This window comes from Dermacentor albipictus, chromosome 5 (genome assembly GCF_038994185.2).
Source record: "Dermacentor albipictus isolate Rhodes 1998 colony chromosome 5, USDA_Dalb.pri_finalv2, whole genome shotgun sequence".
NCBI lineage: Eukaryota > Metazoa > Arthropoda > Arachnida > Ixodida > Ixodidae > Dermacentor > Dermacentor albipictus.
The window spans coordinates 146,871,638-146,898,570 of record NC_091825.1 but is presented as its reverse complement, the minus strand read 5'-3'; the positions used below and the strand labels follow the sequence as shown (position 1 = coordinate 146,898,570).

General features: G+C 45.9%; 1 protein-coding gene across 3 annotated transcripts in view; it reads left to right on the top strand.

Moving 5' to 3' along the window:
- Positions 1-26,933, top strand: part of LOC135906249 (suppressor of lurcher protein 1-like) — a 495,728-nt gene that overhangs the window by 120,549 nt on the left and 348,246 nt on the right. The window contains exon 1 of one of the 3 annotated variants that reach the window (XM_065437551.1): positions 3,884-4,007. The exons of the other annotated variants lie outside the window; for them this stretch is intronic. The gene's annotated coding sequence lies outside the window, so the exon portion shown is untranslated. Of the gene's footprint in view, positions 1-3,883; positions 4,008-26,933 lie in introns of those variants that run through there. 3 annotated transcript variants of the gene reach the window in all.

Here is a 26,933-nt window from a genome sequence, read left to right as displayed (position 1 = left end):
CAAGCAGTACAGCTAAATTATGCCCCGCGCCGATATAAAGCTTAGTCTTAAGAGGAAGCTTTAGCTCGGGCCCAGCTTCAACGCTGCCTATTCAGATACGTGCAAAACGCAAGAACGCTTTTCTAAATTCTAGTGACTGCTGGAAGCGGAAATTCGATTTAGGGCCTGAATTTTGTGAAAAGGATTTTCAAATATTCGAACGTTCAAGAAGGTAGAGGCACGAAGTTCATAAATTAATAGCTCTGCATCATGAACAGATACCACGGCTCTGTAAACGGCATCCACTAAATAATTAAAAGCGGAAAAATTCGATGTGTCAATTTATATCTTACGTGAATTTGTTACGATGTGTAGAAGGGTTCCGCAAAAGATGTACTTCCATGTTACTGAATTATTTTTAGATTCATGTGTAACATACCAATTTTGTCCGCTCAGATATATTATTAGATGTAATTCCCAAACTTCTGATATCATTTTTCCTTGCTGAGTTAGAGTGTTGTAAACTCGATAGTCTAGTACTCAGAAATTTCTTGATTTTTGCCAATTTTTAATAAAACATTGACGGTCCAAATAAAAAATCCAAAACAAACAGTCACTAGATTTTAGGTTTTTCTTTTAAATACTACAAACATCGTCAATTTTGGTGAAGTGGTTGCCGAGAAAAAAGAATTCTTTTTACATGTATTTAGATAAGATCACCCGAGCTAAAGCTTCCTCTTAAGAGGAAGCTTTACTTCGGGGCCAACTCCGATTCCTCTATTGAAATACATCTAAAACCCAGAACCGTTCTCACTAGACAACCAGTCAACCAATTTAAAGAACCTCTCTTGCATTCGATAAAGACATCTAAATTCTCCCGATAAGGAGAATTTAAATTTAGAGCCCAAAATATTTTGCAGAAATAGCAAAAAAAGTTTGCTTATAAACACCAACGCCGCAACAACATCATCGCACTTCTGCAAGCTGCACCTGTTAGCGAATCTAACGCGGAAAAATTGTTGGGCCTACTTGGGTAAAACGGCTTCTTCAACGACCACGTTCCTTAGCCACCTATACCCACCATTATGGAGGGGCGCTTCCAACTTTCACTCTAGAGCCAAGAGCTGGACACAGGTTTTTCAAATACCCGTTTGTTCTTCCTCTCTCCTGACTTCTTGCAGCTCGGTGGAGTGAGCTCTGGCTCTCACGAATCCGTGCTGTATTATCGTAGCTCACCGCTAGCGGAAATCGCGAAGTCGTACAAACACCCGACATGCAATCCGTTTCTGGCGCCAGCGGCAGCTTAGCGAGGTGAAATTATTCTCGACATTCGCACAAAGGGTAGGTAATTAATCTAGGTGCGCGCGTGCAGGTCAGGTCGGAAAGGCAGGGTAGTGCAAATGCGAAGAGATGGATGGAGTCTGCTGTGGTTTCAGCACGAGGAGGCGTAATTACGTCTTTATTCTGTCGGCGCCTTATGGTCCTGGCGGTTCTTTTTGTAAGTTCGGCTAATTAGAAAAATAGAAAGCGAGCGGAAAGAGAAGGTGCAGTATCTTGATTTGGTTTGCTGCGAAATCCTGAAAAGGTGGGATATTAAACTGCTTTACGGGGCTGCCGAGACACTTGGGCAGGAAGCAGTGCAGCATTGCATCGCCAGAAAAAGGAAAAAAAAGGGAGGGAAAGACAAAAGGCAACGTTGTTTATCATCCTGCTCTTTAAATAAAATTGTAATAATTTGTTGTTGTAGTGAGACCTAGTGAATGTCAATAAATTATTGATATAATGAACTTAGTAGAATTAACAGGCAGCATATTGGAAATTCAAAACTTTGACCAGCAAGCGAAAAAAAAAGTAGTTCGATTTTGTGCGTGCCGTATCGTGGTTGTGCGAGTTGTATTGCCTTTGCGTAAATACTTGCCGGCAATAGTTCTTATCAGGATGTTTTCCTCAACTAGTACACCGTTAAGGTACTCAAAGTGTGCGACTCGCTAATTTTTAAGGAACGAAACAACCCAAAATGCAGCAAACATCTAATTCAGCAAGTGAGTGTAAGAAATGGTTCACAACTGCTGAAGTGGACGGAGCCGTTGCTCAAGGAGACAGAGCTGAGGTTGAGCTAAATATCGGCGACATATTGTACTTGCTATCTACTATTTCAATCTCTCAAACAATTTATCTGCGCGGTTTCGTAGACGTTAGCGGTAAAGGCACCCGTAGAAGTCGTAGACCTTGCGGGTAGAGAAGTAGTCGCTTCGTTGCCTTTTCGGGCTCTGACAAAATGATAATGAGGTACTGAATTTGCTTGATCCATGGAGTTGAACACCTCAAAGCTTTCCAAAAAAGTTGGGAGACGCCATATACAGTGGAGGGTTTCGGATTCATTTTTACCGCCTGGGGTCCTTTTGGGAACATCCGAATAACTGTACATAAACCTTTGGGTGTTCGTCCACCGCAGAAATGTCACAAATACGGCTGAAAGTTCAGTCTTCGAACTTGTGCTTAGCAGCAGAACATAACAGTCACTGATCAGGCTGCGTTACGACGAGCGCTCTTGTGCAAGATCTGGAATACCTAGGACCCTTTGAAGTATGTGTTGAAAATTTCGTTTTTTTTTAGAGCGCAGCTCTCAGGCTCCTGTTTCTGCGTTTAGTGTCGGCGTCCCTCGGCATCGTCCCTCGGTGTAATCGAGCGAATGAGCACAGCGAAGGATGAAAGACGGCGATAGCGAAGAGAGCGTGAGGAGGAAAATGGAGGAGGAGAGTGCAGCGAAACCATAGTGCCGCGCACGGCGGGCTCTGCGGCGATGAACGCTACGAGATGGCGCCAGAGTAGCGCGCCGTCGTGTGTCGAGGCAGTTGCGCTGAATACGCCGGTTCTCGTCCGATCTGTTTGAAACGTGCCGCACGAGACAGATTGTCCGTGCCAGCTTATATATACCGAAATGAAAACACTCATAGAGCAGGGCTGAAATTTCGCATTAGGGAGTATCGCCATAGTCAGTAAATTTCTCTCTCTCTCTCCCTCTTTCTTTTCTTTACAGTAGGAGCACTTTGCAATGCATTAGTCGAAAGCAGGAAACCGGGAATCAAGTCTGCGACGTTGTTCTTGGAAAAGTGATGTCATTAAACCCAAGTCGACTTGGCTGGTTATCTCAGTTGATTGGCGTCCAGTTTTACGCGGTGGCTGTATTAGCGCGAACGACTTTCTACACCAGGGCCGAGACTCCTTTATGTATTTTCTGACAGCATACGAGTATGTATCTATATGAACGAGAGAATTAGGGAAACTGAGGGGCTGGATTTCTCGTATTTATGACCGTATAAACGAAACAATGAAACCAAGGAAAGCATTGGAGAAATTATCTGTGGTTGAAATTTAAATGTGAAAAATAACGAAGAAAAAATAAATGAAAATGGACGAAAAGGTGTTGGTGGGTTGGGCTCACACGGGCGGCAAGTTACCTCTTCGTCCACTTTCCTTTCCTTTCATTATTTTCTCCATGTCAATTGCAACAACAGATAATAACAGATAATAATAGCTGCTGCGCAGATCTTCGCATATAATATATATATATATATATATATATATATATATATATATATATATATACACGCCAAGATCTGCGCAGCAGCTAACGGCCGCTATTCTCAAGTTATGCCATAGCCAGTTCGGCTCCTGTATAGGAGCGAATAACGAGAGTGCCTTGCAAGCCGGGCTCATAACGGTTGCGCTACTAAAACAAAAAGCTCCGGCTGCGCCTTACGCAGGCAGTCCGTGTTATGGCATGTTTTTCAGAGCCTGCGCGGAGAAGGCGACGCTGCTAGCGAAACACGGATGCGCCATCACAACACGTGCGTTTTCTGGCCGCTCTACGTGGAACGCGCATCCTGTTCCCGGCGGCATCTTTTTTTCTTTTGAAGCGCGTGTTTCATTCTTTACGTAGCCATGCCTGCTGGAGCGCAGCTAGCGCCTGCTTGATATGCATCGTCCTAGCCGAAGTGGCCCTCGCAAAGCGCGCACCGAGTATCGTAAGGCTATTTCTTTTCTTACGTCCCTTCGCATTCTGTTTGCCTGCTCTTGTCTACTCGTTGTGAGAGACCACGTAGGTGGTAAGGAAGGGCAGGATACGTGGGCCCTTTATATGCGAACCTCGGGTCGGCTTCGGTGCCCAGCGTTTTTAACGTCTTTGCCTTATTCGAGGCCACCGCGCACACGTGCGTTCGAGGATCCAGTCCACTGTGGTGTTAGCGTTTGTTCTTTTGTTTGTTCGATCCCTGATATGTGTGTCGTTTACGTTTTTGCTTTGCACTCCTTACATTTCTAGGTGAAAATGACTAGCACGTGGTGGCTCCAGGCCATCCCTTCCTTGCGGGCACTGCAAGCTGAAAAGGTCCCCCGACAGTGCCATGCAAGTTCTTAGAGCTGCAAAAACGTGCCGCGGAGCTTGCCGCAGCTAGCCTCGTATTGTAATGGCCGGTGTTTACTACGCTACTCGCGTTTTGAAGAGCACTCACTATTTCGAGGATTCTAAACGGAATAAATTGTCAATGTTGCCGAGAGGCGGAGTTTAAGGTCTTCTAGGTGACTGTATTTGTAGATCGTTCTAATGATGAAATTCTGAATCGGACTGTCCATGCAGACGACGCCGCTGCGTCTCTTGAGATATTGTCTGCTTGCTGGTGCTGGAGCTCAGAGCAGACGGCTTTGTAGAGGATCTGTGTGTTCTAGGACGTAATGTTTCGTACTAAGCTCGAAATTGATATTCGGACGCTACCACCGGGCGTTCGCCATAATTTTGCCGGCTAATACAACACGCTTTCTCGAACATCAAGAAATAAACAAGACTGCATGTATTTATCTCAAGGTTACCCATGTGGCTCCGAGCTACTGTGCACTGTCCTAATTTAGGTTTCTTGTTGTGGTAACCTAACCTAACGTACAGTGATCTTAAGGCGAATAAATATCAAACAATGTGATTTTTAATAATTGAAGCCGAGCCTCCCTATTACGAAATAAAATCTAACTGTGAAAAATAAAAGGTGTTCTAAGTAAATTTCGTGATGATGGCAGAAAAAACGTGAAGTTCAGCGTGGAACACGACAGTGCCGCTAAGAAAAATGCGATAAACCGAGGTTTCTCATTACGAAGGGACAAATTGTAGAAGAACTCGCAACTGAGTCAATGTTTCCAAGCTATATAATTTACCAGAAAGCCAGACTATTTCCGCGGTCTTAGTGTACAACGATAGGCTCCACCAAAACAAAGTGTCCCTTTACGCAAGCTTGCCAGATTTGGCCAGAAACGCTTCGCTTTTACCAACACTGTCCACTTTATGTGATACAACTGCGTATGCTCAGGGAGAGCGGCATTATCTTGAAAAGGCCGCTGCGTCATCAAATACCGAGACTAAGCGTGTACGGTACATGCAGCGGGCGATTTTAGAGGCCCCGGTATGTGCTCGCGCATACATGAAGTGCGCGGAGAAGCTGCGTACGGGATCTAGTTCACATTTATGGCGCATCTGCCTAAGTTAATCAGCGCTGAGTCGTCTTTTTAAACTTTGCGAGAGTTCTTTTTTTTTTCTATGCGTTCTGCACGGCTAAGGGAAGTGATGTAGCAATTCTGCGGCCATTTTCTGTGATTTAAAACGAATAGCATGGAAATGTGCACTACGCAAATCGCATATAAGGAACGTATTTTTTTTTAATATGTGAAGCCCTCAAGCAACACCGAAAATAGCTGAGGGGTCCTATATTTGCTGAATTGTTATAAGGTAGGAAGAGGAAATAACTTTAATGTGTCCTGAGGAACCCCTCCCCACCCACTCTTGGTTTAGTGGGCGGCAGGGGTCGCGGGCCGCACCCACGTTGGGACGGGAAGCCCGTGAGCCTCCGCCCTTTCGTGAGCCCTCTGGACGGCCCTTTCGTGAGCCCTCTGTTATAAGGTAATTTCTGCAATAAAGTTTGACTGATTGATTGATTACGTGAGTGGATGAATGATTCATAGTTTGATTGATTCATTCATTCTTTGCTTGATTAATTAAGAAGAAGTAAGCGCCGTCCCTCATGCTGCCAAACTTTCATGACTAAATGTTTGGCCAACACTGTGTACATTGGATGGGGTCAGATTACTGCGAAACACAGACGAAGCTGTCGGGCTTGGCTTAAAAAAATAATTGAAAAAACTTGGCATTTCGACTTTTATCATTGCATGTTGGGGCGTGATCGGAGATCTTTGTTCGATACGCGTTCTGTTTGGTTGCTGCAGCGTCAAAAAGTGGCAGTATGGAAAATTTTTGAGAACAGGGTGCAGACAGCAGCCAGTCGGCAAGCGATGAACTCCCCGGAAGTTTACTTCCCTCGTTCATCGTCTGCTTGCATACAGTATACCACAAAACGATATGTTTCTCGTCTTCCAACGAATGAAATCTTTATCTAAAACATGTACTTTTTTTTCTTCCCAAGCCTAGATACGTTTTCAAATAGTAATACGTGTGACTACTACAATTTATAACTATTAGTTTCTCTGCGTCGTCCCTATGTGGTGTCGCGCCCAGCGAGGAAAAATAAAGAAAACAGAAATGACGGGAAAAATGACGCACTTTTCAAGAGGCAACAACAACGTTACAGTAGATAGCTGGCACTCAATGATGGGGTCGAATTCGTCGCACAGCCAACGCACTATTTGTTTCGAGAAACGAAAGCGACACCTGAATTCGCTTTATGTCGTTTCTTCAAACGCGTTTCGCACCTCCGCTGCTCTCGTTCCTCCTCAAGCAACGCCAATGCAACAACAGAAGTTCCCATCGCAAGCACCACTTTCTCGAATTAAACTATGGATTGGATACGTACGTGCCATTCTGCGGCCGAAGTCGCAGTTTAGACCCAATTCAATCCACCATACGCGCCATGCGAAGCCAGTCCCGTAACGAGCGTATGATCGCTCCCAACTTCTCAACTCCCGTCTTGTTCGGGGCTTAGCAGACGTCGTGCTCGGTTGCTCGGTTGCAAGATGATCGACAGGAGCGTGTCGTCATTTTGACGTCACCAAAAATGTGGCCGCGCCCAGCGGCTGGCGCCGTCGGCAGGGAAGAAGGCCAGTTGCGTGTGCCGGTAACCGAACGAACACGTCGAACAACCATCTCCCATCGCACCCTTGGTTGACTATTCAGCGCCCTTTATCACACTGTGTTCGGGCTTTCTTTCGGACCGCTAATCAAAGTTGTAGGAAGGCGCTAAATTTATATTGTGTCATAGTGCTTTACAGGTATCTTGAAATGTAAGCATAAAACAAAGATAGCTGAAATGCTTGTTTTTTGCGCGAATAGTGTACTTCTATAATTGTCTGAGTGCAGAAAATGTCATTTGCTTAGAGGATAGATCTTTTTTTGTCCTGTAACACTTCTAAATGCCGAAATCGGCGGTCATTATGTGCTCCTAACAGTACTTCTTCAAAGTTTTCTTTCGCGTCCGGCGTTAATAAGGAATTCTACTGTTCTGCATTGGTTGCGACATGACAACTTGAGTTCCTAAATGTTAAAATACACACCAGGTTCTAGGACGGTAGCAGTAATTTACTCTTTTAATTTTCGACTATGCGATATTTGTTGTAATTGTAGAATAAAGTAAACCAGTACGCATAGCTCTTTTGCGAGAAACTATGAACGTTGCACACGTTTAGGGAACTACGGATTCAGCATGCACTCTGGAATTCATTGCTCTTCCTGCGGCTACTGCGTCATGGCCGAAACTTACTAACAGTGAGAGCAATGCACATCGGTGGAGATTTCGTGTTCTTTCGTTCACAAAACTCGTCTTAAATGCACAGCTTCTAGCAGAAGCTAAAGCTTTGCGTACTGGCTGACGTTTTTTTTTTCTTCTGCAGTACAACGTGCACCCTGAATAAAAATATAGCTACTTATACAGACCTGTGACTAACAATCCTATTAATGGTGGTCGTGCAATTTCTGATTCTCCGCTGCTTCAACTTCATAATGGCCAGTAAAAGTTATGTTTCTTCTCTCTCTCCCCCCCCCCCCTTTCTTACTTCTTCTTCTTTCTTTTTTTTGAACTGAGACATGTAGTTTAGACACGTGATTTATTTCAATTCATGAATGATCTGCATGCTTCAACGCAAATTTTAGGAGACTATAAGTGCTATTCTAAAGGTTTCCGCCGAAACGTCTAAACAGACAATGCAGAAGGCGCATAGTGAGCATAAGAGGAAGCTTTAACTCGGGTGCTCCTATCTAAATACATGTAAAAGGAGAACTCATTTTTCTCGACAACTACTGCACCAAATTTGACGAGGTTTGTTGCATGTAAAATAAACCTTAAAATCTAGTGACTGTTGGTTTCAAATTTTCAATTTACGTCGTCATTTCTTTATTAAATTTTGCAATTATCAAAACTTTTCAGGAAACGAAACTATCAAGTTTGCACCTCTGTAACTTGCCAAGAAAAAACGATATCACAGTTCTGTGAATTGCATCTGATAGCACATTTAAAGCAGACAAAGTTGATTTGTGACACACGAATCTGAAAAAGTTCAGTAATATGGAAAGTCAGCTTTTGCAGAACCCTTGTACACAACGTAATACACTCACGCAAAATGTAAATTGACATATCGAATTTGTCCGCTTGAAATGATCTAATGGATGCCTTTTACAGAACCCTGATATCTGTTCTTCATGCAGAGCTATTAACTTATAAACTTCGTGCGTCTATTTTTATCGAACTTGCGAATAGTTTAAAATTCTCTTAACAAAAATCAGGCTCTTAATCGAAACTCCGCTTCCAATAGTGACGAGTATTTAACGTTCTCTCTCAAATGCAGCACATTTGATTAAAATCGGTCCAATGTTTATCTCAGAAAAGCGTTTTTGCGTTTTACATGTATTTGAATAGGTCGGGTCGGAGTTGGGCCCGAGCTAAAGCTTCCTCATAATTTGTGGCGATATTGCGTTTTCTGAAACGCACTGTACTCCTCTACTCCGGACGATGAATTTTGCGCCCCTCATATAAGGCTACCTGTCAATGAAACGCAGAGTGCCGGTAGTCCAGTACTAAAACTCCCACGTAAGGCTTTACTGTAAAGTGTGCTTCACTGCGAGTATAGTATTTTTTGGCGAAACCACTTATAGATTGCAGGGCCTGTTAGGGTAGAAACGTGTGTACTTACGTATTGACTTCGAGAGCTACTCCACTATGCAACATTTTAATGATGTAGGTCTCACTGGGCAATCAGCGTTCCCTGAAATCATTAGTGTGTACTTGCGGCCTCAGTCATCCTTCACAGAAAAAAAAATATATGTTTTTTTTTTAGCTTTGCACGACAAATGTCTTGAGACTCTCGAAATTATTTATATAGTTCTGAGTCACTAGCGTACAATGCCTTATTGTAGGCGTTCGTCTGGGTGCAAATTTTTTCAGACAGTAACTTTCAACGTAGGAAACATTTTAGAGATTTAGCTAGTCCGGTATTTCGGTAAACGCACGCGTAGTGGGCGTTTTATTATATGAGCGGAGGCGGAAACGGGAACGGCCTGCACGGTACAGTCACCTGGTGGCGCAGAGCTAAACCAGACAAACACAGCTAATGTTGCCGTAATCAGCGGTATTCTACATTGCTGCTGGTGTAAATTTGCGGAAACAACGCGATTACGTAATTGCCGAAAACTAACACCAGCAGCGAAGTAGAATACGTTTTGTTACTGCAATATTATCTCAATTTGTGTCTAATGGAGCTCCGGGTCACTAGGTGGCTGCACCGTGCAGGCCGTTCACGTTCGCGTCTCCACACATGCGATAAAACGCGTAGTCCGCTTGCGTTTACCCGAATGACGAACACGCTTAAGCTCTCTATTACATCTGGACTTTCGCAGAGATGTAGCGCATTAAAGTAAAGCTAGAAATCGTAGTACGTAGCTAGAAAGAAAAAAGGATAGATCATTATGGAAAGGTTGTGAAATATACATATACGTTTACTTTACTGGCTCGTTAGTGAACAGCTGCAGATATACTTAATAAATGGCGAATAAAATTCACTCAAGTTCCTTGACCAACTGTTTAGAAAGGACACACCAAGAAGCAAACTGTCCAAAAGTTTTGATGAATCAAGACTTTCAAAAATGCTGCACAGGACATGCGCTTCATTCGTCATTCGTTTTAATCGATGAAAAATACTCGAAGCATTCGCAAAGTAAACCGAAGTGCGCTAGCTTTTTGTTTAAATGAAACTGCAGCCTGCGAGAAAGTACCAACTTATAGATAACCAATACCAATAACACCAGTAATACTTTTGTTAAAATATGATACTAGTAACTTTGAATCTGAGTGTACCAGTCACACTTGATAATTTCAAAAGGACGAATGGTCTCACTGGATGCAATTAGAAACACAAGTATGTCTTGGAGCAGAAGTACGTAAATAAATAAATGTACACCTCTGGATTCAGATTTATATTATCGAGTATTTGGGGAAATAAACAAAACTACCTTATTCACTGGAGAGTAAAACAAGGAACTTCATTAACTGCACGCGAGAGTTCCGCGAGTATCGATTGCATCCCCGCTGTGCACCGGAAAGGTTCTGTTTCATTATTACGGTGCATTGTCTCAGATTCTGGCAGCGTCAGTATTGGCAGTGTCCTAGATGCTTGCCAAACATTAGCGGATTTCACAATGTTGCTGGCAGGTAGGAACTGGCTATGAATAACAGGTACTCTCGTTACGTGTCGTAGGCTACCATAAACGGCCAATGGCCGAGCTATCTTGCCACGATATGTCATGATTGACTGGGTGGTGCGATCAGTGTCTGCCAACTTGCCTATCCTCTGGCTATTGTATCACTGTGAACATTAACTGGTTAGTGTCTTGGCTATCGGCGATAAACGGTCATGGTTATCCGGTGATAAATTTGTCTTACTATTGGGTGCCACGATTTCCATCCCATTAGTCGCTGCCTATCTTGATTAATCATCCCACTGTAACATACTTCCACTCGCTACGATAAATGGCGATCCGGTCCTTGAAGTGCTCCGTCAGCAAGCCGCTGCTTTGCGCAAAAAAGCCTCATGGATAGCATATTTGATACTCTGCTGTTAGAAAGACAGATTCCTGTGTGCTGCACGAATTTAAATTGGCAGAGTTCGCAAAAGCAATATGCTGGGTCGTGCTCGGGGTGCTTAAACAAAACTTGGACTCGCGTCGAATGCGTGACGGTGTGAGCTTGAAAAGAACCACGCGTTTGGGGTGCGTCAGGTCCTGGGGAAATCTAGCTAATGAACTCACGATCAGAATTCTTGTTTACCGTTTCTGCGCGCAGCTGAAAGTTCACAGGTGCTCTGCAGCGGATGAAAGCTGGCGCTATTTAGTTCTGTATTGTGGTACAAGTCGTTGCACTTGCAGTATTTGGCTTTTGCTCCATTGCATTCTTTAAAATTCTGTGCCCCAAGCTTTTTTGTACTCTGACATCTTATGGCTTTCACTACAGAAAACATTGTCGCATCAGAAGTTCCTAGAGCTTCGAAGCCTGACAGACGTAAATTCTTACACTTTTTCTCCCCTTTAACTTAACATGCTGGTTAACTATTGGTTGTTCCCGGCCCACACATGAAGCCTTACTACCTTTACATACGTCGCATTCACTAGAGGGGCTTAGGTCAAGAGATGTTTCATACACGGCTTTCTTCCAAAAGCTTAAAACAGTCGAGGCCCATGGGTTCAACTGCATTTTATCCTCTGGCTGAGATGAAACATGTAATAAAATCGCCAAATGAGGGCAAGAAATTATGCTTATGATAAATGTTTGAGGACTGCGACAGCCGACTTTTACGCGTGGTGCAATTAAAACACTCAACTTTCATGGTAAACCAAATGCCAGTGAATCATGACTTTTCATTCAATGCGTACGTGATCCAGACAGCTCACACTTCCAATGTAAACCGGAATTCTCTGTCTACCGTTAACGTTTATGAACCATGGCTGATATTCACAAAGCATTTCGCACGCTAGAACGATTAGCACAAATGTCCGCGCAGCAGCGGCACGAACATGATTTGGCTACTCGTGATGGCGAACATGAGCACCGGTTCATCGTCATGTTTAAGACATGACATTTAGCTCTGGCATTGTGCACCATTTTAAGAGAGCATCGTATCTCCGTTAAAAACACGCGAGCAGCGACGAAACAAACTCAACAGGCTAGGGCACTAAAATTTGGAGCAGGGTGCTTGTATACACAAAAAGACGTTCACATGAATGGTGCGCCACTATAACCAGAATCAGTAAGCTGTAAGAGCAGCTGAATCAACGCCAAAGAAGCCTACACGACTATTTCCAAGTACCTCCCTCTGCGGCGTGCAATTTAGTCGCTCGGTCGTACGAGGAAGCCTGGACATTTCCTTTATATATATACATATAGCAAGCTCGCGGAACGGCGTTGGAAACTGGGATACATTGCAGGCAGTGAACCACCGCTGTGTCGCAACGTGTTGCGTTGGCGTACGCTGAAGGCGCTACATAAAAAACTGTGCCGCCCACCCTATCTTTCTGCCCTCTGCAAGCTATCGTTGGCGGGAAATGGGCCCGCTAACTAAGATTAACGGGAAAGTCCAGTGCGCAGGGTCCGCCCTCCCCCCCCCCCCTCTTCCCTCGTTGCACCTGCGCTATCCTGTCTCCCCAATTTATTTTAAAACCTCAACGAAGGGAGCATAGTACACGCTGCCCTATGCCAGAGAATAGACTCAGCGGCGCACGCCCGCAGTTTTAATTTGCCCTACCGTCCCCGCTTATGGCATGTTGGTTGTTGTAGTTTTTTGTCCTATTCCTTTTCTTAATTTCATTCCGTAGAGTTTATACGCTTCCTATTCTTTACTCGTGCCCTCGAGTACTTACGTGAGCATTCATCTCCTGCTTAAAAAATAATTTGCTGCATGCAGCGCTCGAGATCCAGCTAGACTGCAAGTAGTAGCCAAGACCAGGCCACCTACCGCATTACAATAATAGAGCGGGAGTGCCGCCTTTCTTCTCTCGGGCCTCCCACACCTATGCCTATTACCTTGGCCTAGTTTGCTGAAGTTTATCAATTAAATGCGTGCGTGCGTGGGCGTACTCGCCCGTACGCTTGAAGAAGGGGGGGAAAATACATGCCCTCACGCACAAGATGGGAGGTTGTTGGGGAAAGAGGAAAATCGTGTCTCCTAATATTTGTTGGTAGCAGAAGTACCGCACGCTAGGTATGTTTCTCCCCATTGCGGAGGCTAGCGAACGCAAGCATTAGAACATTAGCCACGGGCTTGGGGTATTTCCTTTCAATATATTTTTGTATGTTTTTTTAAAATTTTGGTTGAGGCTTCAGAAGTGCCTATTTTAGACTTGTAGGCCACGTGTAGGAGTGCTTACTTGTGTTTGTATTAATGGGGGTCATCATCATCATCATCAGCCTGGTTACGCCCACTGCAGGGCAAAGACCTTTCCCATACTTCTCCAACTAACCTGGTCATGTACTAATTGTGACCATGTCATCCCTGCAAACTTCCTAATCTGCTCCGCCCACCTAATTTTCTGCCGCCGCCTGCTACGCTTCCCTTCTCTTGGAATCCTGTCCATAACCCTTAATGAGCATCGGTTATCCTCCCTCCTTATTGCATGTCGTGCCCCATGGATGGATGGATGGATGGATGAAAAACTTTATTAGGGTCCTTTAGGGCGCGCACTAGCGCGCAGCGGGCCGCTCCCCATGCCCATTTTTTTTCTTGATTTCAACTAAGATGTCACTAACCCGCGTTTGTTCCCTCACCCAATCTGCTATTTTCTTATCCCTAGACGTTACACCCATCATTCTTCTTTCCATTGCTCGTTGCGTCGTCCTCAATTTAAGTAGAACACTTTTCGTAAGCCTCCAGGTTTGTGGCCCGTACGTGATTACTGGTAAGACACAGCTGTTATACACTTTTCTCTTGAGCAATATTGGCAACCTGCTGTTCATGATCTGAGAATGCCTGCCAAACGCACCCCAGCCCATTCTTTTTCTTCTGATTATTTCTGTCTCATGATACGGATCCGCGGCCGCTACCTGCCCTAAGTAGATGTATTCCCTTACCACTTCCTGTGCCTCGCTACCTGTCGTAATCTGCTGTTCTATTCCGAGACTGTTAAACATTACTTTAGTTTTCTGCACATTAATTTTTAGACCTACCCTTCTGCTTTGCCTCTCCAGGTCAGTGAGCATGCATTGCAATTGGTCCCCTGAGTTACTAAGCAAGGCAATATCATCAGCGAATCGCAAGTTACTAAGGTATTCTCCATTACCTCTAATCCAGAATTCTTCCCAATCCAGGTCTCTGAATACCTCCTGTAAACACGATGTGAATAGCATTGGAGAGATCGTATCTCCCTGCACGACGCCTTTTTTAATTGGGATTTTGTTGCTTTCTTTATGGAGGACTACGGTGGCTGTGGAGCCGCTATAGATATCCTTCAGTATTTTTACACATGGCTCGTCTACACCCTGATTCCTAATGCCTCCATGACTGCTGAGGCTTCGACAGAATCAAACACTTTCTCGTAATCAATGAAAGTTATATATATAGGGGTTGGTTATATTCCGCACATTTCTCTATCACCTGATTTATAGGGTGAATATGGTCAATTGTTGAGTAGCATTTACAGAATCCTGCCTGGTCCTTTGGTTGACAGAAGTCTAAGGTGTCCGGGATTATATTTGCGATTACCTTAGTAATAATTTGTAGGCAATGGACAGTAAGCTAATAGGTCTATAATTTTTCGAGTCTTTGGCGTCCCTTTTCTTATGGATTAGGATTATGTTAGCGTTCTTCCAAGATTCCGGTACGCTCGAGGTCATGAGGCATGCGTATACAGGGTGACCAGTTTCTCTAGAACAATCTGCCCACCATCCTTCAACAAATCTGCTGTTACCTGATCCTTCCCGGCGGCCTTCCCTCTTTGCATAGCTCCCAAGGCTTTCTTGACTTCTTCCGGCGTTACTTGTGGGATTTCAAATTCCTGTAGATTATTCTCTCTTCCATTATCATCGTGGGTGCCACTGGTACTGTATAAATCTCTATAAAACTCCTCAGCCACTTGAACTATCTCATCCATATTAGTAATGATAATGCCGGCTTTGTCTCTTAACGCATATATCTGATTCTTGCCGATTCCTAGTTTCTTCTTCACTTCTTTTAGGCTTCCTCCATTCCTGAGACGACGTTCAATTTTATCCATATTATACTTCCTTATGTCAGCTGTCTTACGCTTGTTGATTAACTTCGAAAGTTCTGCCAGTTCTATTCTAGCTGTAGGGTTAGAGGCTTTCATACATTGGCGTTTCTTGATCAGATCTTTCGTCTCCTGCTATAGCTTACTGGTATCCTGTCTAACGGAGTTACCACCGATTTCTATTGCACACTCCTTAATGATGCCCATAAGATCGTTGTTCATTGTTTCAACACTAAGGTCCTCTTCCTGAGTTAAAGCCGAATACCTGTTCTGTAGCTTGATCCGGAATTCCTCTATTTTCCCTCTTACCGCTAACTAATTGATTGGCTTCTTATGTACCAGTTTCTTCCGTTCTCTCCTCAAGTCTAGGCTAATTCGAGTTCTTACCATCCTATGGTCACTGCAGCGCACCTTGCCGAGCACGTCCACATCTTGTCTGATGCCAGGGTTAGCGCAGAGTATAAAGTCTATTTCATTCCTTGTCTCGTCATTCGGGCTCCTCCACGTCCACTTTCGGCTATCCCGCTTGCGGAAAAAGGTATTCATTATCAGCATATTATTCTGTTCTGCAAAGTCTACTAATAACTCTCCCCTGCTTATTCCTAGTGCCTATGCCACATTCCACCACTGACTTCTCTCCAGCCTCCTCCTTGCCTACTTTGGCATTGAAGTCGCCCATCAGCATAGTGTATATTGTTTTGACTTTGCACATTGCCAATTCCACGTCTTCATAGATGCTTTCGACTTCCTGGTCATCATGACTAGATGTAGGGGCGTAGACCTTTACGACCTTCAATTTGTACCTCTTATTAAGTTTCACAACAAGACCTTATTATTATTATTCTTATTAATCAGGAATCCGACTCCCAGTTCTCGTCTCTCCGCTAAGTTCCGGTTGCACAGGAGGTGCCCGCTTTTTAGCACTGTATATGCTTCATTTGTCCTCTTAACTTCACTGAGCCCTATTATATCCCATTTACTGCCCTCTAATTCCTCCAATAGCACTGCTAGACTCGCCTCACTAAATAACGTTCTAGCGTTAAACGTTGCCAGGTTCAGATTCCAATGGCGGCTTGTTTGGATGACGGGCGTATTTCTCTCTTCCGCCCACTTCATTCACTTTTCTGTCATTTCCTCGAGTGGAGGAAGGTTGTTATTGATTTCGAAATAATCGTGGGAGGGAGTTGAAAACGCGTGGGCGAAAATATGTGCTGGTGTTTAGCGAGGTAGGAATAAGTTGTGAAATTAAGTGTCGCTCTAAGTACCCTACACGCTGTCTTTCTTATTATAAAATATAAGTGAACGGATACCAGAGCTCTTGCCTCACTTATTGATGGGATAATTACTTTTCTGACGAGAGAGAGAGAGAGAGAGCAGGAGGGGGTATGTGATTGACATTTCCATAGTTACAATGAGAAGCCTCCCCTTTTTTTACTTTCATGTTATTTCGTTCCTGTAAGCCCCTAGAGAATTAGAGAATCAGTGCCGCACAAATTTTGCTGAACAGCGGAAGCGCACACATGCTCTGCAATCTCTGTCACAGAGCCTGAAAACATAGCTTGTTACTCGAAAAATAGCTTCACTACTTTCAAAGGTGACAGAGGTGGCACTACTTTCGTCATGCACTTTACGTGCAAATAGGACATGGACATGGACATTCTCCAATGGAAGACAGAAAATGGCAACGTGAACGAAAATAAAGCTGTTCTGTCCTGCAGACACTGTCAACGAGTAGAAACTACGACGCACAATAGCCCTGTAAAGAGCGAGAAAGAAACCCAAGTGCTAGGTTGCTTTCTTTCGCTGTTCCTAAATCGTCATGACCGCGCTTGTACTACACTTCAAGCTAATGAACTTCGGCACGTCACCTTCGGCTGTGTTGCAGCCCAAAATTTATGGACGCCCCACTATCCCCTCAGTTCCTTTGCACAACTACACTTGGGAACGGAGAATTCTACTGTGCCATCACCTTTAAGTTTGCAGTTTCTTTTCACTGCACTATACGTTTCCAAAGCAAACGGAAAACTGCGGCGAGCATTGATTTCTCTGTTTGGTTTTTTTCACAAAGGCAAGATTAACGATAATACTCTCTAGGCTGGCATATTATCGCCAAGGCGTGTCTGTAATTCCGCACTGTAATTACGGATACGGAAATAATTGTTTTTCCCCAGATACGCGTACGGAAGATTCAAATGGGCTGTCTTGAAGACAGGTGACCTTCGAAAAAAAAAAGACGAATAGAAGTTGGCCGAGAATCAGAGATTAAGAGAGCAGGGGCTGAAGCTCTAGCGGGAATAGCGTGCTTTTGTAGTGGCGGAAGAAATGACTACACAAATGAAAACAATAAAAAATGAACTTAGTGGCAGTAAAAGCAGAGGAATAAAGTACGCTGAAAATTTAATTAACGCCAAATGAGGAGGATGGGTAGCCTCATTAGGAGAAGAAAGAGAAATGCAAATTGAGGTGAAAGAAGCAGAGGTTTATTGTTGAAAAATGTGCTGAGAGGTCGGCTTGGATCGTTAAGTTCTTGGTGTTTAGGTACTAGGCACAGAAAAGAAAGAATAAAGGAAGCGCAGAAGGCAGTATTGCTCCATGCAAGAAAATTAGGCAGGACGAGGTCATCGCAGCAGTGTCGACCCAACTTCCACGGCGACGAATTGTGATAATTCTTTAGTCCCCAAAATTTTGTGCAGTGAAAGGCCAGAGCTCAAGCTGGTTTATTTCACTTGTGCAGGATTTTTGTAACGTCTGTTGAGATCACGCATGATAGTTTATTGATTTTAAATTTTCCTTTAAAGATATCATTCTTTCGTTAGGATTGCGTTGTAGACCTCGCTTAGCTTTGTTGGTTTCTGGAAGGCAAATATTTCCGAATGTACTTCTTAACTAAATGTTGCTGACTGCAACTTGACGCGGCGCGATATGACAATATAGGAAAATCAGAGGAACTACGGTAAGTATGAAACGCCTTAAACAATGGCATAAACCGGTAGTCTTGGAGAAAGAACCGTTTGTAAATAAAGTTGATGAATCTTTATTCCATGAATTTGTGCGACGTCATGAATTTATTAGTCATAATGAGAATGAGAATTTATTAATCATATAATGAGAATTATTAGTCATATAATGAGAAGCCAACAAACACTGACACCAAGTTTGTTGGCTTCTCATTATATGACTAATAAATATCGGGTCCCTCGGTTAACCCCCTTCCTTCTTCGTTTATGACCTAACGAGGGTCTCGAATCCGGCAACATTGATGCCTTCAGGTAGCATATGTGGGTTTATTGACCAGTTGCCTTCACCCGAAAAAGATCACGTTCTCGTGACGCCTGCGGCAAAAAAGACGTTCCACGTCCGCCGCCAAGGTCTGTGAGTGGGGGCGCTGGCTAACACTCCCAGGGTTCTACTAGTACACATAAATACCCAAGAAAGTGGATGGGGAAACGCCGCCGCGGTAGCTCAATTGGTAGAGCATCGCACGCGACATGCGAAGGTTGTGGGTGCGGTTCCCACCTGCGGCAAGTTGTTTTTTCATCCACTTTAATTTCCATTAATTTATCATTACTTTATTTCATTTATTAAGCACATGCAATTTCCCCTATGTTGTTCTTGGTGTCAGTGTTTGTTGGCTTCTCATTATATGACTATATATATATATATTGGAATATATTGGTATATTTTCTTTATGTTCGAGCATGCCGGGTGCCTAGCTCAGGCTATCGCATACTGATGTGCGCGCGAGAAAGCCACAAAACCATGGACGAACACCAACGAGGAATGGCAAGTAGGTTAACGAGGTTGCACCTAATCTATCTATTTTTCTCTTGACTGTTTATTGTCCCTGCCATCCTTTCATCTCCCTCCCCCTCTTTCTCTCACTCTCTGTCCTCTCTCTCCCTCCCTCTGTGTCTTGCACTAAGGAAGTGGAAAATAAAGTAAAAGGAGCGCAATACGTGGTGATGCGCCCACATGCACAACCACTTCCCCTTCACACGCAAAGGTGGTCGCGCACTCCAGTCATCTTTGAGAAAGCGCACTATAAGAGCCCGACGACTAGGGTGGTGCCGAAGGTACAAGGACCGCGGAGCGAAGCGGCCGACATCGAAACAGTGTACACTCAAGGTGTATCAAATCAAGTTCGCTCCCTGCGTCTCGGTCGCAGCCGACCCCGTCCTCTTTAATTGGAACGGGAACAGCTTAAACGAGAAAGAAGAACGGACTGAGATCCTCGCCGAGGCGCAGCGATAGCGACGGCCGAAAATGTGCCGCGTGAAACGAGGCCGTACGTGATCGCACTACCGCGGCGGTGCGCCCCGGCTCCCTCGCCCCCCGCGGATGGGTGCTCGTTCCGCGCCGAGAAACGTGAGCGGATTGACTGGCCCGCAGCATTACATTACTCCTTAATGGGAGCACGACGCCCATACCTTTCCTCTCGCCTCGCTTTCGCCGTCCCCTCCCACCACCTTTTAGCGTTATACCCTCTCTCTCTCTTTCTCTCCTACAATACTCCCTAATGGGAGCGTGACGCCCATATCTTTTCCCTTGCCTATCACTTTCCCCGTCCCTTCCCACCACTTTTTAATGTTTTCATCTCTTTCTCTCTCTCCGTTTCGCAGCAATTTGATCAACCTGAAAGCGCTTGCCAGTTTGCTTTTTTAACAATGCCATGAGCCTAGATGCTCAAGAATTTGTGGTCAAACCTGCAGTTGACGATGCGAAATGTAGACTCTCGCTTCGCTCTCGTTCTTGGTCTTGCCAGATCTTGCTTCAGCTGACCACGTTTCACGCGCCTAGCTTCTAGGAACAGCGTCCTGAGGCGCGTTTTTCATTGCCACTTCTGACGAGGCCAGACATAACCAGCTGTATCATAGTGGAGTATGTCAACGTGGGAGACGTTCCGATAATTCCCAACAATTAGAAATACATTTTTCGATGTTTACCGGCGCAACGGCTTCCTGCTGTTCAGCCAGTCTACTTTGCACCTTGGGGCGTCATGAGGTGTAAATGAAGCTTTTCTTTAGTCGCAGCTTCTCGGAGCATTCAGAGCGAACCTGAGTGGGAGCTGGTCTGGACGAAAATCCATTTTATGAAACTTCTACTCTATATAGCGGTATGCTGTGGTCGATAGTTTTTGCGCATTGGTAGCTGTGAATTTCTGCTTCTCATACATACGAGTCCACGAGAAGTGCGAGGTACGATACCTAACTCGATGCCATGCCTCCATACGAGAGCACGACGATTACTGTTGAGCGTACAGTAATACTGTACGCCTAACAGTACTGTACCGCAAGTGTGAAGATGTCCTTCTTACTTTTCCACAAGTTATACTGCTCTTTCCTTTCGGCAGCGCTCTTTATCACGATTAGACGTGGCGCAGTCATTGGTATCATTATTCCTGCTGATAAATTCAGCCAAAAGAAGAGGTATGCAGAGTAGTTCTTTGGCTCAATAAAGACCTTTAAAACAACAAAAACAACAATCGAGAGAGGCACTGAAGAAGTATGCCATAACTCTTATAGGTCGCTTCCGTAACTGCTGAAATATGTATTATTGTTGTTCGGTTGGCCTTAATTTTTGGTCCAGAACATTCGTAAAAAAACTTCACTACACTGCCAGCACATGCTGCAGGTTGCCAACTTCTGCTGCACTATAGCAGAACTGTAGTGTCAACAGAATGTCAGCCACAACATCAAACGCAAAGTTCTTCCGGGAGCTTTGTGCACTTCCTTTGCAGTATAAGACCGGGCGTCATGTTTCCGCTAGTCGCGATGTGCTCCTCGAGACGTATATCGTGCAAAGCCGAATTCGCGCAGATATGGTGGGTGTTATGAACTCCAACCGGTGCCACCAGTGTTACGACATCCAACCGGTGCCGCCAGTGTTACGAACTTGTACCGCTGCACCACGATTACGGCTTTGTGGTCCCGTAGCGCTCGTCACCCGTTTCGTGACAGAGCGTTGGTAGCGATGACTCCGAGCCTGGCGTCGATGAGAATAACAAAAGGGACTTTATACATTATATACAGGTTATCATACAGGACATGAACGGGTCGGCACTGGGGCCGAGTGCTCACAACAAACGCGACTGTTCTCGCACGACGACTCAGCATCTTGACTTGTGAAGGGAGAATTAGGGCGCTCGCAGGATAGATTCCGCATCTTGCAGATTCGGAATCCGGGCTTGTGGTAATGGCACAACAGCATCCCCGCCCTCAGATAAGGCGCCGGGAAGACGAGCTGCCTCCACGTGGCTCGGATGCCGGGCGCGCACGTTCGTCAGGCTCGTCCAAGTTCACGTCCAGTGTCGGGACGCCAGGTAACTTCACGTGCCCAGGTCCGACTCGCCAGGACAGGAGCTCTGCTCACCGCGTCGTCGCCAAGGCACCTTGACCAGCTCCGCTCGGGTCGTTCCTAAGACCTTGCTTCTCGCCACTGGTCCCGCTTGGTCGTTCTGCAGCTTGCAAAACCGACCGGCAAAAGGCAACACCCAACACGAACAAGTGCCCTCTGTCTCCCGTCAAACACCAGACAAGGCCATAATCCAAATCAACCTAACTAAATCGCTATCCCCTTTTGCTCCCGCTGCAACAAGAGGCAGGTGTACGATCTAGCACACAAGGCTCAAACCATCAGTTTTCAAATTAACAACACACCAAAATAGAAACAATTAATAATGAGCAATAATAATGACAAATATAATGGTCCCCTTGAAATCGCTTTGGACCGAAAACATACTGCTGAGGAAGCAAATGAGGTCATTCATTTTTCTCGGCGATATTTTCGCGGAATCCGAAGCTGCTTATATTTGCGACCCTGCTTATCCGTGTAGCGGCGGTACAATAAGCCAGATTCCTTGCCAAATGAAACCCCCTTTTTTTTCACTCCCCGTTTGACGCTCTTCCTCAGATCGCCTAGTGAACAATCTTCCTGTTGTTCGCGAATCCGAGTTTCCCTTTCAACTGCAGCCTGCTCCTGCCAGCTGGCGGAAACCGGAGCGAGTGTGGAGCCCGCGTCGCCTAATTGCGGCGTCGAGTCTATATCGCGGCTAGCACTGCACGCGTCACTCCCACTCACTTCCAGGACCCGCTCGTCTAGGCCAGCCTCCGAGCTCTGCCTCTCCCGTGACTGCTCGCCACTCAAGTTACCCTGATCAGTCCGTGTGCCGCACCGCCTTTCGCTCACCGACGCTAAGTCAAGTTCCCTCGACAGCGGGCGCGCTTTGGATCGCGTGGGGGCCATGTACGCCACGTCGGCAAAGAATGATTTGCCCTGATCCCTCAGCAGCTGCTCCGAGCTATTTGAGAAGAGGTAGGAAAATTGCTCCGGGAGGGCGGCTGACACAGCGGCTTCGGTGTTAAGTTTTCCAAACTCTCCTTCAATGATAACCGCTGCGATCGGTAAACAGACACTCTCCTTCTCGGCCACTTGCCGTATCCTCACGCACTCTCCCGTAAAATCACTCGAGGAGACGAAAGACGGGTGAACAACGTCCATAGTTGCTGCAGAGTCCCGCAGTGCTCGGCACTTCTTGCCGTTTACCTTAATTTCCTGCACATAGGGCTCCAATAGACGTATGTTTTTGTGAGTTTCCTGTATCGTTGCAAAAGCAATTCTCTCTGGGCAGCTTGCAGCGATGTGCCCTTGCTTTTTGCAATTGTAGCAGGTTAACGGTCTCCGTTTTTCAAAAGAACGCGTCATTTCGTTTCGCTGTTTCGGACCATCGTCATCATTCTGAGATGCATTCTGTCCATCCCTTACAGTTTCTTTGGGAAGGGACTCGTCGTCCCGAAACTCGCGACGCGTGATTTCCTTCCGTTCGTCGGGCTTCCCGTAAAACCCATCTCTTCTATCTGCTTTTTCTATGCGCACTGCCTTGCTGTGCAAGCTGCGGCGGGTGTAATACTCTTCCGCTAACTCTGCTGCCTTGTTTAGCTTAACCTCCTTTAGCCTATCTTGCAGCCAGAGCCGGACATCCTCATCAATGCAACGGTAGAACTGCTCCAACGCGATGCATTCGACAATTTTGTCGCGGTCGTCGTAAACCTCTTCGCCCTTCAGCCATTCCACCAAGTCGGCTTTTAGACGAAACGCGAAGTCAACATTCGACTCCTTACCCTTTTTTGCATACCGGAACCTCTGCCGGAAAGCTTCGGGCGACAATTTGTACTTCCGCAGTAGCGCTTCCTTCACATCACTGTAGCTCTCAAACGCCTCTTTCGATAAGCAAGTTATTACGTCTGATGCCTCCCCAGGAAGCAACGCTAACAGATTCTGTGCCCAAAGGGATCGCTCAATGCTATTCCGTTCACACACGTGCTCAAATTTCACGAGGTATTTGGCCATATCCTCTCCGACGACAAAGGGTGGAAGTTGATCGCGTATTCTTGGAACATTAGAAGTGAGACTAGGCGCCGGCGAGTTATTTCGGATCTCCAACTCTTTCATTTTAAGCTCGTGCTCACGGATCTCTCTCCTTTCCTCCATGCAACGTTCCTTCTCCCTCTTTTCCTCCTCGCGACGTTGCTGTTCTCTCCTTTCCTCCTTTTCCTCCTCGCGACGTTGCTGTTCTCTCCTTTCCTCCTTTTCCTCCTCGCGACGTTGCTGTTCTCTCCTTTCCTCCTTTTCCTCCTCGCGACGTTGCTGTTCTCTCCGTTCCTGGTCGCAACGTTCCTTCTCCTCCCTTTCCCGACGTTCATTGATACCCGCCAAGGCCTCAGCGGCTTCCTCAGCCGTTACGTCCCCGGTCCTCATGACCTCAAGGATCGCATTCTTTCTTTTGGTTGAGCCCAACTCAATGCCCAACTCCTCACAAATTTCGAGAAGTTCCTTCACCTTGTACTTCTCCATCGTTCACACTGTCCTCCTGCTGTTTACCCTTTTTGAAAATACCTGCCGTACGCTACTATAACACTACTAGTAAGACATATGCAAGTATTTCACACACTGCCCTGTTTACCCCCTCAGCATCCCCTGGATTTCAAAACACTCTTACTAGGCTTGAAACACACAAGGTTATCACAATGCAACACCAAATCCTTCCCTAAGCTACTATAACCTGTGTCAGAGAAAGTCTGGTGTTTGAGGTAAACTTCAGGCACTCACCGCGCCGAGGTAGCTGATGCCGGTCAATCCCGTAGCTGCCATCCAGTGTTACGACACCCAACCGGTGCCACCAGTGTTACGACATCCCACCGCTGCCACCAGTGTTATGAACTCCAACCGGTGCCACCAGTGTTACGACATCCAACCGGTGCCGCCAGTGTTACGAACTTGTACCGCTGCACCACGATTACGGCTTTGTGGTCCCGTAGCGCTCGTCACCCGTTTCGTGACAGAGCGTTGGTAGCGATGACTCCGAGCCTGGCGTCGATGAGAATAACAAAAGGGACTTTATACATTATATACAGGTTATCATACAGGACATGAACGGGTCGGCACTGGGGCCGAGTGCTCACAACAAACGCGACTGTTCTCGCACGACGACTCAGCATCTTGACTTGTGAAGGGAGAATTAGGGCGCTCGCAGGATAGATTCCGCATCTTGCAGATTCGGAATCCGGGCTTGTGGTAATGGCACAACATGGGCTGATGGCAGACGACACAAAATACGAAATGGCCGGAAAGCAAGAGGAAACGGGACCAGGACCTCGAGTCGGATGGGGAAGGTGGAGGGAGTGGAGAACTGAGGAAGGAGGAGTTGAGGGGGAGAGTGACTGTAAAGCGACTACGGCGGCGAAGTAAAAAGCGCGAAAGCGTTGAACAGGTGCCAGCGGAACCGCCGCACTACCGGAAGGAAGCGAATTCAAAGACTCGGCGCGGAACTCCAATTTCAACTGCGCAGTCTGCCGTTTATTTGTGCTTGAAGATGAGGTCCTCTTTTTGCCACTGGTCGTTCTCCTGATCTCTTTCGTTTGCTGCTTTACCCACTGCTGCGCGAACTGTACTTAACCGTTTACCGCGGCGCTTTGTTTCCATAGATCAGTGCAGTGTAGGAAATAACTTCGTTATGTTGGAGCCGTAATATCGGCGTAGCTACGCTGGTCACGCATTCGACAGGATAGGGATGGACAGAGATCGTATTGTATGGACCGTTTGAGAAGATGCATTTGCGGTTATTTCTTTACTACAGGGAGGATTATATAATTGTAAAGTATAAAAAAGCACAACACACAGCGGAAGACGAAGCAACACGAGTACCAACTTGCAACTAAACGTACATTGACAAATCCCTGGTTTGTGAAACAGCCAAGCATGTGCACATCACGCCTCCTTTGCACAGACATACACATGCCTTACCGTTTACCAAAGCGAGGATTTGACAGTTTAGTTTGTTTAGCTGTAAAGCAGCGCTCTCGCTTTTTCGCAATGCGCCCTATTCAGTGTGTTGAGCTTTTTCAAGCGAAGCTTGTATTGCCTCACTCGTGTCGGCGTCGGTGTTGGTGGTGCCGTACGAAAAAACTCAAGCCGCGCAAAAATAAAACATCCTTGTCGGGCTGTGGATTCGAACCAACGACCTCCGGGTTGCGTGACCATCACACTAACCTATGCAGCCTCTGTCGGTTCTCTTACTGCATGGAAATATAAGTAGTGACATTCCAAAATTATTACATTGCATATGGACACGCATGAGAAACAAATGCACGCACACTGCCCTTTGATCAAACGCGGCCTTTAACGGGGGCTTTTAAACTCATGAAGAAGTAGAAGTAGCGCTAGCCAATCACAGGCGCCCTCTCTCTCAGGAGGAGGGAAAGTGAGTGATCGCGTATTCGGTCGCCTCGCGCCCGCCGTTTCCCACCATTGCAGGCCCGCCAGTCAGATGGGTAGCCGCGTTTGATTTGTTCTGCCGAAGAGCAGGCTGCGTTGAAGGAACTGCAGCGAGAGCGGGCCGCGCGTCTTGCGTTCGGCCGAAGAACAAGCGGCGTTTGATGAACGCCATCGGGAACTCGCTCTAGAAAGGGTTCGTCGCCAACGTGCCGACCTCGCCGTGTCAAAGTGGCATGGCAGCGTCTTAGTGACACGACGAGGTCGCTATGAGGTTCTTTGTCGTAACGGCGCGAAGCCGAGTCATTACAACAACGAAGAGCTGCAGATCCCGAGCTTCGCTTGCACATGCTCTTCGCAGTAGTGGAAGGGCGGTCAATATTTGTATTTCTTGACAATGCTATACCAGCTGACATGCGCCTCTACACTTATAATGATCTCAGTTGCACAGAGCTGACACTGCTAATTTATGCAAAGTAAAAAATGCCATAAAATTTCTCCCGCGAAACCAAAACTAACGATACCCAAAACAGCGCAAATGTCACGCATACATTCGTGAGTGACGTGACTGTGTCCGCGTCGCCATCTTACGAGCATAAATTGAGAGAGATCACCGCCTTACTCGCAGAAGCTCGCTCGACTGTGAGGTAGCAACACGTCGTACTCTTCTGATTAAAAAGCTGGTTATAATAATTTGCATTAAGCTTGTGTAGTATCTACCTTGAGGTATATTGATATAGGAGCCGCCGTGGTAAAAGCAATCCCGCGTATGACGCCTTTTTCACCCATCTTACATTTACTGAATAAATTTCTAGTGCCATTTTCTGAAACGCCCTGTATGATCTCCAACAGTAGACATTGCCCACAGCGTCGGCCCACACGAACAGTCGGGTCTACTGTCCGAGGGAACACGTTAGTGTAGAGAGTAGGGGCGACTTCATTCCCCTGG